A 12,853-nucleotide genomic window follows, 5' to 3' on the forward strand; every position below is an offset into this window, starting at 1 on the left:
ACAATAATTTGATCATGTAAGACAACAGAAAAAGGTCTGCATGTGCATAATGCCTTTAAACTGATACTTAACCTGCCATCGTGCTCCTGTTAGAAACCTGGTCATCTACAGGCATTCTTTGTTACTGTTGTATTACACAATGAAAGATTTGCTGATTATCCTAATGTCGTAAGAGCCACACTCTGTGTTACAGTGTGATAGTACTGTGCTCCAGTTGTTATTAAGATAAATACGCTGCACAGTGAAGACAAAAATGCCTAGTTACAAGCACAGAAAGCGCCTTTTATTGCATAAAGCGATACACACTTAAATGCCGGCACATGCTGACATTTGGAACCTCTTTGACACATTTTCAAAATCCTGCTGTCGACTGAAAATCTAAAAACTTCAGTGATTTAAAAAGACTTGTTACTCTAAAAGTACTATGTGTTCCTTTGTCAGACTTATGCTAGTCTCTCCCATCATTGCGTCACTTTTTCATTGGTGCAACAAAGGCAAATATGCCTGTTAACTCCAGGAGGCACGTAGGATTCACTTCCAACTTGGAGCAGATCAAAATCACAGAGGGTGGCATTCTACACATACTCTGTAATACTCGTGCAATCAATCATCTTTCTTTACCTCTCCTTCTCTGTGTCTCTCTTACATGCCCATCATTTGCAACCCAGCTCTGGCTTTGCAGGAACTTCTTCCATGAAAAAGTATGAAAGGGTATTGTTTGAGCTAAGCACGATGAATGAGAGATTGAATGCACCGCGGGGAGCTTTTGCTTACAGTACATGGACTAGAATAGCATCCAGGGCTCAGTAAGGCAGCACTAAACCGTATGTGTGCGGCACAAAGAGGGGAGTGGGAGATTCAAAGTGAGAGGTAATGATTTTTCCTCCTAGTGAGACACTGCCCCATACAGTGCTGACTAATAGAGAAGAGGAGATAAGAGAAGAATAAAAGGAGGGAAAGGGGGGAAATCTTTTTCTCTTCTAATCAGTCCAACTTTTAACCAGTCTTAAAACGTCTTTTGACTGATACAGATTAGTGAATTAGTTTACTTAATTAGTTCAGCGGCTTCATACTGTGCAGCATTCAGTTTCATGATTCTTCAAATAGCTTTAAAAGCTATAAGAAGACGAATAAGTTTCCCATGTGAATGCACTGGGCAAACATCATTTTAAATGTTTTGAAGGGTCATATTTTAACCTTCTGTTTTCCTAAACTAAACTAAGCAGTTAGTAAAGACTTGACTTTTTCTACCAACAACTTCCCAGCTGCCTAAAGAGAGCTTTACCACACGTTAAAAGAATCACTCAACTTCTAATATCATAAGCAAAGATGCCAAAAGCCGTTATTTGCATTTCTCAGTAATGGCAGCAGGATATTTGAATCCAGGTTATCAACAGTTATTATCCATACTTTTACAAATAGGATGCAGGTTTATAACCAAACTAGCATATTACCAGTGGCTCCAGGACTCCTACTCTTACCTTTCAAAACAATATATTGTAGCTGCCAATTGAAAGGGAACTATGATCTTTGCATAATCTCACACATTCAAAAAGAAACTTGAGTTTAAAAAAAAGCATTCATCAAAAGAAATTTCAGAATCTATCTTATGAGCTACAAATTAATTAAAAAAGACTAAGGAATGAAGGCATTCATGCTTTTCTGTGGTAACACATTTCAAGACCAGAATGTTAAAATTTCTGCAATTTGTATGAAACTAAGCAGTCTACATACTGAGGGGTCTGACACACTGACACTGTTGAATTTAAAATGTCTTTTGTAAAGAAGGCACAGGCTTTAATCAAGCTGTGTCATTCTGGAGGGTTTGCATGTTTACCCAGTATCTACCTGGAAGTCCTCTGTGTGCTGTTCCCAATATTGTCAGGTCAGGTTCTTCAGAAACTCAAAATTCTCGTAGGTGAGATGGAATATAAATGGATTATTAGAAAGCCTCAGTAATCAAAGACTTCTGCTTTTACCTTTCATAAATCTCAATGATGTGGTTTAAAAGTCTAATTTCCCTCCAATTGGGGGAACAGCACATAACTGTTTTTTCTTATTTTCTCTTGCACAATTTTATGTCATCTTGTCAGGTGCCACCCGCTGCAGATATGTATATGATGTCCTCTTCACCCCCATAGATAACTGCCCCATTTTGAAACCTACAAAGTCAACATTAGGAGTTTGGAGTGGTGGCAGAGGGGCATTTATCCATTTCACTTTTTTTCTATTTGCTGATTTGTTTTGGTTTCATTCACACATGAGTTTTACTCTGGTTAGGTTTCTGTACTGAAAACTATTTGGTTGGGTTTAAAAACAATGTGCAAAGAAACATTCATAATATTAACTCTGCACATTATAAAAGACTGACTTAGGGGTGACAGAGCATTCTCATCTATGATGTAACCATCAAAAATACAGCTTTTGTACAAATGAGCCACTGCGACAAAACAGCAAAGTTACACACTTGTAAAAGAAGCTGTGCTCTTTTATTGAGCTCTCAAAGCATACTGACAACAACACCAATATCACTGGAGAAACGAGCCTCTTTTAGTAAGCAAATAGCATCTGATAGGACAAAAGTATTGAAATTTGATCTCAGGTGGTAAACTGCATGAAGGAAGCTCAAAACTATGTCTTTACTACCCAAAACTTGTATGACTTTATATTAACCTCCAAGGTGAGGAATGCTTTGGGCTTAGGCAGGATTCACCTCCCAGATGAATGTGCAAGGCCCTGTCTGCCTCAACCAGCCGTGCACATTCGAGATCTCTGAGCTCGAAATCAATCCCACTTTAAATAGTGAGAGCAGCAGCTTGTATGTAGATTGTCTTTGTTGCGATTCATGGACTGCTTAAATTCCAGCACAGCCCCCTTTAACGCAACAATCTGACAACAATACAAAACATCAGTGCCAACATCCCAGCAACCCGTTTCTCAGTGTCACGCTCTGTTTAAACTTGATTTGCAGCAACATCTTCCTCTTGATGTTCACATTTGATGCTGCAATCCAGGGTTATTTCTCCCTAACTATAATCTATAGTCAAACTTTAATGCAACAAATGCACTCACTAAGCACCTGTGGTTGCTCCTCTCTGCTGGCTCTTCTCCATAGTGAAGCGTCAGCTAGTAGAACAAACTTTCCAGTATTAGAACCCACTCTGGCAGCATTAATGACGTCTCAGTTCCTTTAAATAATACTTTCTACAACAGTGGATGTGCATTCCATACAACTGAAATATTCGATGGCAGAGTGGAAAATCCACTGACTTCCCCAATAAGGTCTGAAACTTACACTGTCTTAAGATGAAAACCCACAAACAGAGACTACTACTAGTACTTACTCTCACCACTCTGCTCTTATACAACACCAAACAGAAAAACGTTCCCTCTAAGGAAGAAGAGAAAGAAAAAGGAGCACACACATAAAATCTCTTAAAACATTTTGTTATCTCAGTTGTCCCTTCACCAAATCACTGAAGAACTACGGGAAAGAATATTGGAATCTTATGTTGCAGGTTTGTCAGAGAAAATCAAGCAAGACATTCCCAGTGCACTTCAGACCCAGCAACACCCTTTGACAAAATCTAGTTCATCACAGGGGCAAAACTCCCAAACACAACCCTAACAACACAGTGAATGCTGTGCAGTGAGATGTTTCTACATGGGAGAAACAAAACAGCAACTCCAGAAACTCAGGGCATGAGATGTGATGGCTAACCCAAGTGGGTCACAGATTGGATGTCCATTGTAAGCCCATGGTCACTTGGAACCCCCATAGCCCAAATAAAACCCATGTGGGGCCCACATACACGTGTTTGCTGGGTGAAAACCTACACATTCGTCTGGCACTAATAACCATTATTTGCATCATGCTCTCAGTAGGAGATAAAGTCAGCTTTATACTCATAACAAACATGTCAAAGTTAAACGTGTGAAACAGAAATACGTTTGAATGCTTTCAATGCCGTTGCTTTCTTTTGTTTGTATTTTTATACAGCATGCCAGTGGGGGTTACAGTGAGACTGAAAAGGCTGTAACCTTGGGGAGCCAGAAGTGGCAATGACAAAAGCTCAAAGAAAAACAAAAAAGAATGGCTCCAGTAAAAGAGTGACTGAGGCAGCTCGGGGAACTGGGAGATTTAGAAGCTCTTTGATCACTCATAAAGGTGTAGCTATCTAAGTAACTCAGCAAGACAGCTTTTAAAAAATCTGTGACTTTGACAGACATTTCAAGTGATGTGAACAAAGGCTGTATCTATTTCCATACCGCAAAATAACTCCCTGAATTACACGGTAAACACACCAGACAATAATCCGCACATTGCTTTGGGAGTTCCTTTACACTTGTTCAAAGCTGTTATTATTATTTTTGACCAGTGAGGCTGGCTGCCACTTTCTAAAGTTGCGGCTGCATAATTTTTAATGCATTAAAGGAGAGTTGTGTCAATCAGGAAAAATGTGAAAGTCATTAATATTTAGTCTTAATAAAAATAGTAAAATAAACTTGTTATACTAAACTTTGGTCCAGAGTGGACCCAGGGACAGATCATATAATAATAGTGGATTGCATTTATATAGCACTTTTCTAGACCCTCAAAGCGCTTTACAATTCCACTATTCATTCACTCACTGGTGGAGGCAGCTACAGTTGTAGCCACAGCTGCCCTGGGGCAGACTGACAGAAGCGAGGCTGCCATTTCACGCCATCGGCCCCTCTGGCCAACACCAGTAGGCGGTAGGTGAAGTGTCTTGCCCAAGGACACAACGACCAAGACTGTCCGAGCCGGGGCTCAAACCAGCAAACTTCCGATTACAAGACAAACTGCCAACTCTTGAGCCACGATCTGCATGAATCCTACTTGACTCCTCTTTTTTATACTGTAAGGCCACAAATTTAGGCTTTTTTGTAGCTGAAATCTGATTTGTAAAATATTGTAAATAACATACTGCACACTCAAGATTATTTTTTTTTGTTCACATGAAAATCCATCATTAGACATTAAAGATGGAAATTGCAGTTCATGTTCTGTGGGCATGACATGTAGAAATAGGGAGTGATTAGTACTACACACCCAATGGGTGGTTGAAGCAGTAGGTAGTTAGCAGTGTTGGGACTAACGCGTTATTAAGTAACGCGTTACAGTAACTACGTTATTATTGTGGTAACGAGCACGGTAACTAGTTATTATGCCAAAATCAGGAACGCGTTAGTCGTTACTGGGATTTAGATAGGGTCGTCGCGGAGCTTCCACAGATTCAGTAACATTAGCAAGTGGTGGAAGCCAGCAGGTGGATGAAGGAAAAGGGACGCAGAAGGAAAAGAGACCCGAGGCGGCCGCCGGTCCAAGTGTGAACTGAACTTCAGGTAAGAAGTTATGACCTGCAGTCTCTCTGGGTCAGATATGAACCAAGTTTAGGTGGAGTTTATTTTCGTTATTCTGACTTTTTCCGTACTGCGTGCTAGCTAGCATGACGGAGTTTCTATTAGAGATGGACCGATCCGATATTACGTATCGGTATCGGTCCGATACTGACCTAAATTACTGGATCGGATATCGGAGAAAAATAAAAAAAATGTAATCCGATCCATTAAATATCACGAAAGCACCTCACAAAACTTGCAACATGCCGTAACTCACCTCAGAACGTTAGCACGTCGGAGCAGTATGCATCACGTGATAGAGCGGCTGTGGCATGCGGGACCTGTCGGTGGTCTGGATAGCATGTGGAGCTTCGCTAGCAACCCGGCATTTCATCTCCGACAAAGTTATCCCCGAGAGAAGTAAAGCAAGTGTGTAAGTCCATCTCTGAATGTTTGTAAAGCATTCCTGCGTTAAGCTTAACAAGCGACTGCCTCTCGCTCTCCGGCTGCTACTTCAATCATGAAACTGCTTAATGATCAGCTGATCGGCTTTTCTGTCGCGAGTCCGTGTCTCTGGTTTGTTTTTGGCCCACTTTGCACCAGAAAGAGGAAACCAGCGGCTGAACAACAGCAGCACGTTTAAGCTTGATCAGCTGTTGTTAGAATTTATTTAATATTACTTTCTACTCGAGGATCTTTTTCTAGTAGCTGACGGCTGGTAACTGTGCAGGGGCGGATCTAGCAAAGTTTAGCCAGGGGGGCCGATAGGGCATTAACAGGGAAAAGGGGGCACAAAGACATACTTTTCTTTCTTATTCTCATTTAAAATTTCGAGCTTTTAATAAATAATTATCTTACACCGAAAGTTTTAATTTGATGTAAAATGAATAGAAGTCAATTACTGTATATAGTGACTATTAAGTCTAATATATATACCCTAGTAAGCTATAGTACTTTTTCCTTTGAGAAGGTACCATCTGTGCAGTCTGCAATTTTGTTGAAGAAAGATGTTGAATCTATTTAATATTTCTTGAAAAATAATTGATTTCTGTGCATTTTTTTTTCACACTGCATCAAATTAAGGTTGATTACGTTGATTAAGCATCATGAGGTGGAGTGTGAGGGGTGGTTCCCTATTTTTTATTTATTTATTTTTGTTGTTGCTGGGAGTTGGAACCCTATTAGTTAGGTTGCTTAATATTTACGCTAAGTACTCTTTAAAATACCAGAATAGGGAGGATGGTGTAGGTTTAAGTTTATTAGATTGATCAGTATTGCTGAACTATGAAATTTTTTTTTTTTTTGCATATAGGTATAACAGAATAGCTTTAGTGTAGTTGTTGTTTTAAACTTGAGTATGAACTTATACAAAATGCAGCAAGATATTTTTTAAAAAACAGTTTTGTTGATTAAAAAACACTATATCGGATTCATATCGGTATCGGCAGATATCCAAATTTATGATATCGGTATCGGACATAAAAAAGTGGTATCGTGCCATCTCTAGTTTCTATACAGCTGGGTGGTGCTATGAAGTTAATGATGTTGAACTTTATTTTGTTCATAAGTTATTAGAGTTGCCAACCGTCCCGTCTGGTATTCAGAGAAAATATTACGCGTTTCTTATTGAGGTGAAAAGGAACAGTTTGTCCCGTAATTCAGCAACAATGAAAAAGGCACAAAGCTGGAGTTATTCTGTGTTTATGCTGCACAGCTGCCTCTTCTTCTCTCATCCTCTCCCCCTCCCTCTCCCGTTTCTACTTCAATCATGAAAACTGATCAATGATCAGCTGATCGGCTCTCTTGTTTGTTTATCGCTCACTTTGCGCCGAAAGAGGAAACCAGCCGATGTAGCGCTAAACAACAGCAGCACGTTTAAGCTTGATCAGCTATTGTTAGAATTGATTTAATATTAATTTCTAGTGTCAGCTTATGTTTGCTGGAGCCACAGCTGTAAAGCTGCTGGTCATGATATCGGTTTGGTTATCTGGTGAGAGGGAAACATGAAGATGAAACCAGGAGATGTCCTTACTGAATCATCAGAGCTGAGCAGGTGATGGAGAAACAGGTTTACCTTTTAGGTGACATGAATGAGTTGAAGGGAAGTTATGAACTGTTTCTGAGAGACAAATAACACCAGGATCCTTTTTTAGGTAGCTGACAGCTGGTAACTGTGCAGGTGCGGATCTAGCAAAGTGTTGCCAGGGGGGCATGTAGGGCATTAACAGGGAGAGGGGGGCACAAAGAAATACTTTTCTTTCTTATTCTCATTTAAAATATCTAGCTTTTAAAAAATAATTATCTGAATCTTACAACAAACGATTGATAGATTGATGCATATATACCATCAGAACAGTGAACATCACTGTCACAACAGTGTTTGTTTTCATTCAAAGACTTTATGATTTTTCCTATAATGGCGGCCGGTCTCTAGTCAAAATGCCCGGGCCGATTTTTTGTCCCAGTCCAGCCCTGTATGCAGCTCATCTGCAGTCTGGTGTTACCTACATCTTCCTATTCAGAAGGCAGAATTTCAGAGTTCTGAGTACAATCAAAAGCACCACGACTGCAGTTTTTGTGTTGGATGTAAAAGGTGCACATGACGCTGTGACGTAGGCTAGAACCATGGCAGCAGTCAATGACGGTCCAGGCGTGGGATTTCTCTTGTGGAAATGTGCACATTATCTTTTCCTTTCTATTGGTAGGTGGCACAGTGCACTTGTGGCAAGTAAGCAAGCTAGAAGACTGGCAAAGTTATGGAAGAAACACATTAACAAGAGAATTCTGAGTAAAACCAAAGTTACTTTCCCTAGTAACTAGTTACTTTGAAAGTAACGAGTAACTTGAAGTAACTGAGTTACTTTTGAGAGAAGTAACTAGTAATGTAACTAAGTTACTATTTTAAAGTAACTTACCCAACACTGGTAGTTAGTAGTAGGACTGACATTTCAGAGGCAGGAGTGAGAAGTTTTGGCAGTGTAAAAGTCTCGGCCAGTCGTCTCGCCTCTGTATTTTGTCCTTGTACTTGTCGTAAAGTCTTCGTTTCTGTTGCATGATTCCCAGTTTGACTTTGTCCTGTTGTATTTTTTGGTCCTCTGTCTCTTGTGCCTTGTCTTACTTCCTTTGTTAATGTCTTGATAAGTTTCAGCTTTGCCCTGTTAACCTGGTGTTTCTGGTCTCTCTGATTAGCTCCTATGTCTATTAAAAGTTTCAGTTTGCATCGGTTCTTTGTTGAGTCATGCTGTGTTCCTGTTGTCCTCCCTACTGTGGCCGATTACTGTCTAGTTTATTTTCTGTTTAAAGAGTTGATCTCTGAAGTCTGGATTTGCAAATCTGCTACCTGCAAGTCATAAAGACAGCAGACAACACCTTTGCAGGTGTTTGTAACACTGATAATCTTTAAACTGTTTTCAATAGTAGAAGTGTTCAAAGCCAGCATTACAAATAAGAATTTACTTGAACTGTTATATAATGTGGAAACAATCTGGATTAACAAGGCTAGAAAGAAAAATGACAAAACTGCATTGAATGTATTGCACTCTTTGTCCCGGGCATAACATGTATGTTATGCTACTCATGATTGGAGGAAAAGATAAGGCAAGGCCTTCAGTCATCCCCTTTCTTTAAAAAATAAAGTCACAATAGAGCCTTTTCTCAAAAGACAAACCTGAACTGTAAATAAGGAAATAAAGATAACAGCATGCATTGGTAGCTACTGACCCATCATTCACACAGCTGTGATAGTCAAAAGATTCTGGACTTTTTTAATGAATCCGCTTTGCAAACACATCAATTTGATATTCAAAATGAAATAACTTAAGACTAAAAAAAGAATGTGTATTATGAAATGGCCACCCATTAAACCTCCAGGATATTATTATTATTATTATTAACAACAACAACAGCTAGAAAAACTTCTTTGACAAATCAGTCTCCACAACGCTGAGTAAAGTAAGAAAATGTACTGAACAAGAATGTGTCACGTTTTGGTTAACGGACTCAGGCGCAGACCGGGAATCTTTACAGAGTTAACAATCAGTTTATTCACACAACGACACCAGGTGATGCTATTTACAACGTGCTGGAGGGAGGGGAGGGGGGTCCAGGGTTCCGGGGTATGTGAGGGGAAAGACGGGAATCAGACGCCCTCCAAAGGCTCTCTCTCTTCACTCCCCACACTGGGGAAACACATATCCACTCACTCGTCCACGGGATGACAGGCAGGCAGGGAAAGGTCCGGGAAAGATCTGTACACAGAAACTTTAGTTAGAGGCGAACAGACGGAAAGAACTCACAGATTCTGATTCACAAACTACTGAGCGACTGACGCTGATAGGTCAACAATCCAGCGACGAGTGACACAGTGCTGCTGTCTTAAATCGGCCTTGTGATCATCCCGATAGGCAGCAGGTGTGTGGGCCAGGGGCGGGAGCCCATAATGAGCACCGCCCTGGCAGGTGAGAGAGAGAGACAGAGAGAGAAAAAACATGTTGCCTAATACAGGATCAGCTGGTGAGGCACAGGGACCATGACAGAATGGGTTTAATGAGTCTCCACATGTCCTGGTACTATATGGGCTGAAGCTGGAAACATGTTGGAACTGATGGCCTTATAAAATAATTGCAAATGTAAGTTTATAAAATATAACACAACAGCACATCTGGATAATTTGAACAGATGTCTGGTGCATGAGAAGAAAAATGACCCGGAAACATTTTCAGTTCTATTCTTCCTGCCCTCCGTCTCCTTCAGTCTTTTATATGTGAACTATTATTTGTTTTATTTAATTCCTATTTTATTTTGAAGGTCGGGTTCCTCAGCTGTCTTGTGTTGTTACTTCCTACATTTGTTTATTGTCCCTCGTTACTCCCCACTCTCTTTGGTTCCACCTATCCCCAGTTTATTTTCTGTGTATTTAAAGTCCTGTTTGTTGTTCTTCTTCTTGTCAGTCAGTCTGTGTGTCACCATGTGGTCTCTGTAGTTGTCATTCGTGTTTTCTTCTGCTTTGCTTCTACTGTTTTATTTCTAGGTAAGTATTAGCTTTCATTAAAACTGAGATCTGTATTTAGATCCTCAATATGATCAAATATCAAATGACAGTGGAAAAGACAATTACAGCATGTTTTTGTTCTTAAAGTGTCATTTTGGTGTTTTGTCTATGCCTCTAGCATCTCAGCGATTTGCATACGGTGGCCTTGATACAACAGTCGTGGCAATATGAGACACCAAGAGCACAAAGGCTGTGTCAGAAGGAATAGCTGTGGCATAAACTAGGATGTGGGCTGTGTAGGAGGGTTTCTGTTGTTGTATTTTGGTGTTTGGTGAGTTTTAGGCACCAAAGCTTCTTCCCTCAGTTTTAGAAAAGGTCATACTTCACTGCATCAGTACTGTTGTCTGGCCATTTGGCTGCAGCAGACACAGATTTTGAACAAACGACTGATGTGAACTTGTTTATCATTTCTAGTGGCATTTCCATCCAGTAAATCCAAATCATACAGTGACTTCTTTTTTGTCTTTGTCATTTGGTGTTACTATGCGCTTTTCTCTTGATTTGTATATATTCCTCCTGTCTGTAATTTATTCCTGCTGTCTTAATATTTATATTTTATTCCCGCACAGTTGGTGAGGAGCACCCACAATTTTATAATACAAAACTATAAAGTGGTATTCTGTTGTATTCTATTTTATTAAGAACAGATTGTTCCAATGTTTTAATTTTTCTGAGAATTCAGCTGAAACCAGTGAGAGATAAGCTAGTAAGCTGTTGATCAGATGAGTAAATGGTGAGTGAACGACCCCTTTCACAGTATTTTTCCCACCATTCTCTGGTTTTCCTGGGGGCATCAGTTAATTCCTTTTTGTGAAAGCTGGTGTGGGTACAAGGTGCTTTTAGTTCTGCAGTTTGATGCAACGGGCTATGACATCAGTGAGGCAGGTCTGTCACACTCTACTTTATTTCCACCTTGTGAAGAAGTGTATTTGATCCCGAACGTCAGTCTTTTCCTAGCCAAGAAGTTTTTAGTGCCTAGACCTACAGTGGTTAAATAATAGACCTGTTTTGGCATTAAGGCACAAATACCAAAGGGCAACTGGGGAGGTGGAGATGGACAACATCCAACAAAACAATAAATAATGCTGTGGCATGAACTTTAACATTATTTAATAATTCACTTTTTAAAGTTTAGTTAAAAGTTTACGGTTTATGCTACAGTTCGGATACACAATCCACCTTAGTTTTCCGATCACAAGGAGACCATCTGTGGACCTAAGATCCCGGCTTGGAGAGTAGGGGTGGTGTACTTCAACAATATAGTTGGGATCGATGCCTCATGAAGCCAGATTGATGGGAGGGAAGTTTGGATGGATTTTCAGGCAACTAACAGACACTATACACAGACATGAAAACATTTTGCCAACACAAAGCAAACGACACTAAACATCCACTAGAGCTTCAACTACACTGGAAACTTTGCAGTGATTTAGCAACGATAAAAAGTGGAGCAAATTCACCAACTTCAAGGGACAACGGGTGAGATCATCACTATCGATGTGAAGTGGGTAGGACCCAAAATAAACTGTTCTCCATTTCTTCTCCACCGGCAAGCAATTGAAGCAACTACCATGAAGATACTATTGACTGACATATGACCTTTTAGTAAATACATAAGAGTGTTACCCAGGCAACCAGGGCCTGGAATGTCTTCAAGAAACCAGCCGCCAGTTTTGAAGCAATGCATGATGGGAAAATTGCTTCCAATATGGAGACAGCTTTATCCACTCTTATGCTCTTTGCTCAGTGAGTATGACTGATCAGCTGAGCGGTGATACCATGACCATGTGATTCTTTGGCTTGTAAGTGTAATAAAAATCCAAAATGATTTGGACTGAGCCACAAACTTCAGATGACCATCTTTGTGTTATCGGCAGGTAGAGTCTTCACAGCCTTCCTGTTAATCATCCTCTGAAACTGCAAATGGGAACCTCGTCAGACATGGAGGCACATCAACTGGCCTTTTTGTTCTGTCTCCGCTAACCAAGGAGACCTGGGCATCAAAGTTGGTCTCTCTGCAAAGTTCACATTTGCATTTTGTATGGCAGGGGCCACTTTCCTTTCCCAATTCCCACTGCTCTTCTGAGAGTCGGAGGGGAAAAGTGTGCACCAAATAAATGAGCTGTTTGGTAAGAACATTAAATTAAAACACATTATGTTTCACTTACATATGCTTCTCTGCAACAACAAAATGTGACTGAGCTCATTGTTAACATGATGAAGAATGTTGGAAACGAAATAGATCTTCCCTGAAACCCCTGATCACCTTTTAAATTTCAGAGCAAGGACAGAGTCATCAAGAATGGAAATTCATTCATCCTTGTATTTTTCCACCATTAGGGATACAATTCTAGCACACGGGTGAATATAATAATGACATATTATTGAAAAACATAGCAGGCTTCGACTTCACTGCTCCCAGAGAGTGTCTGGAGATTA

Source organism: Astatotilapia calliptera, chromosome 16 (assembly GCF_900246225.1).
Source record: "Astatotilapia calliptera chromosome 16, fAstCal1.2, whole genome shotgun sequence".
Taxonomy (NCBI): domain Eukaryota; kingdom Metazoa; phylum Chordata; class Actinopteri; order Cichliformes; family Cichlidae; genus Astatotilapia; species Astatotilapia calliptera.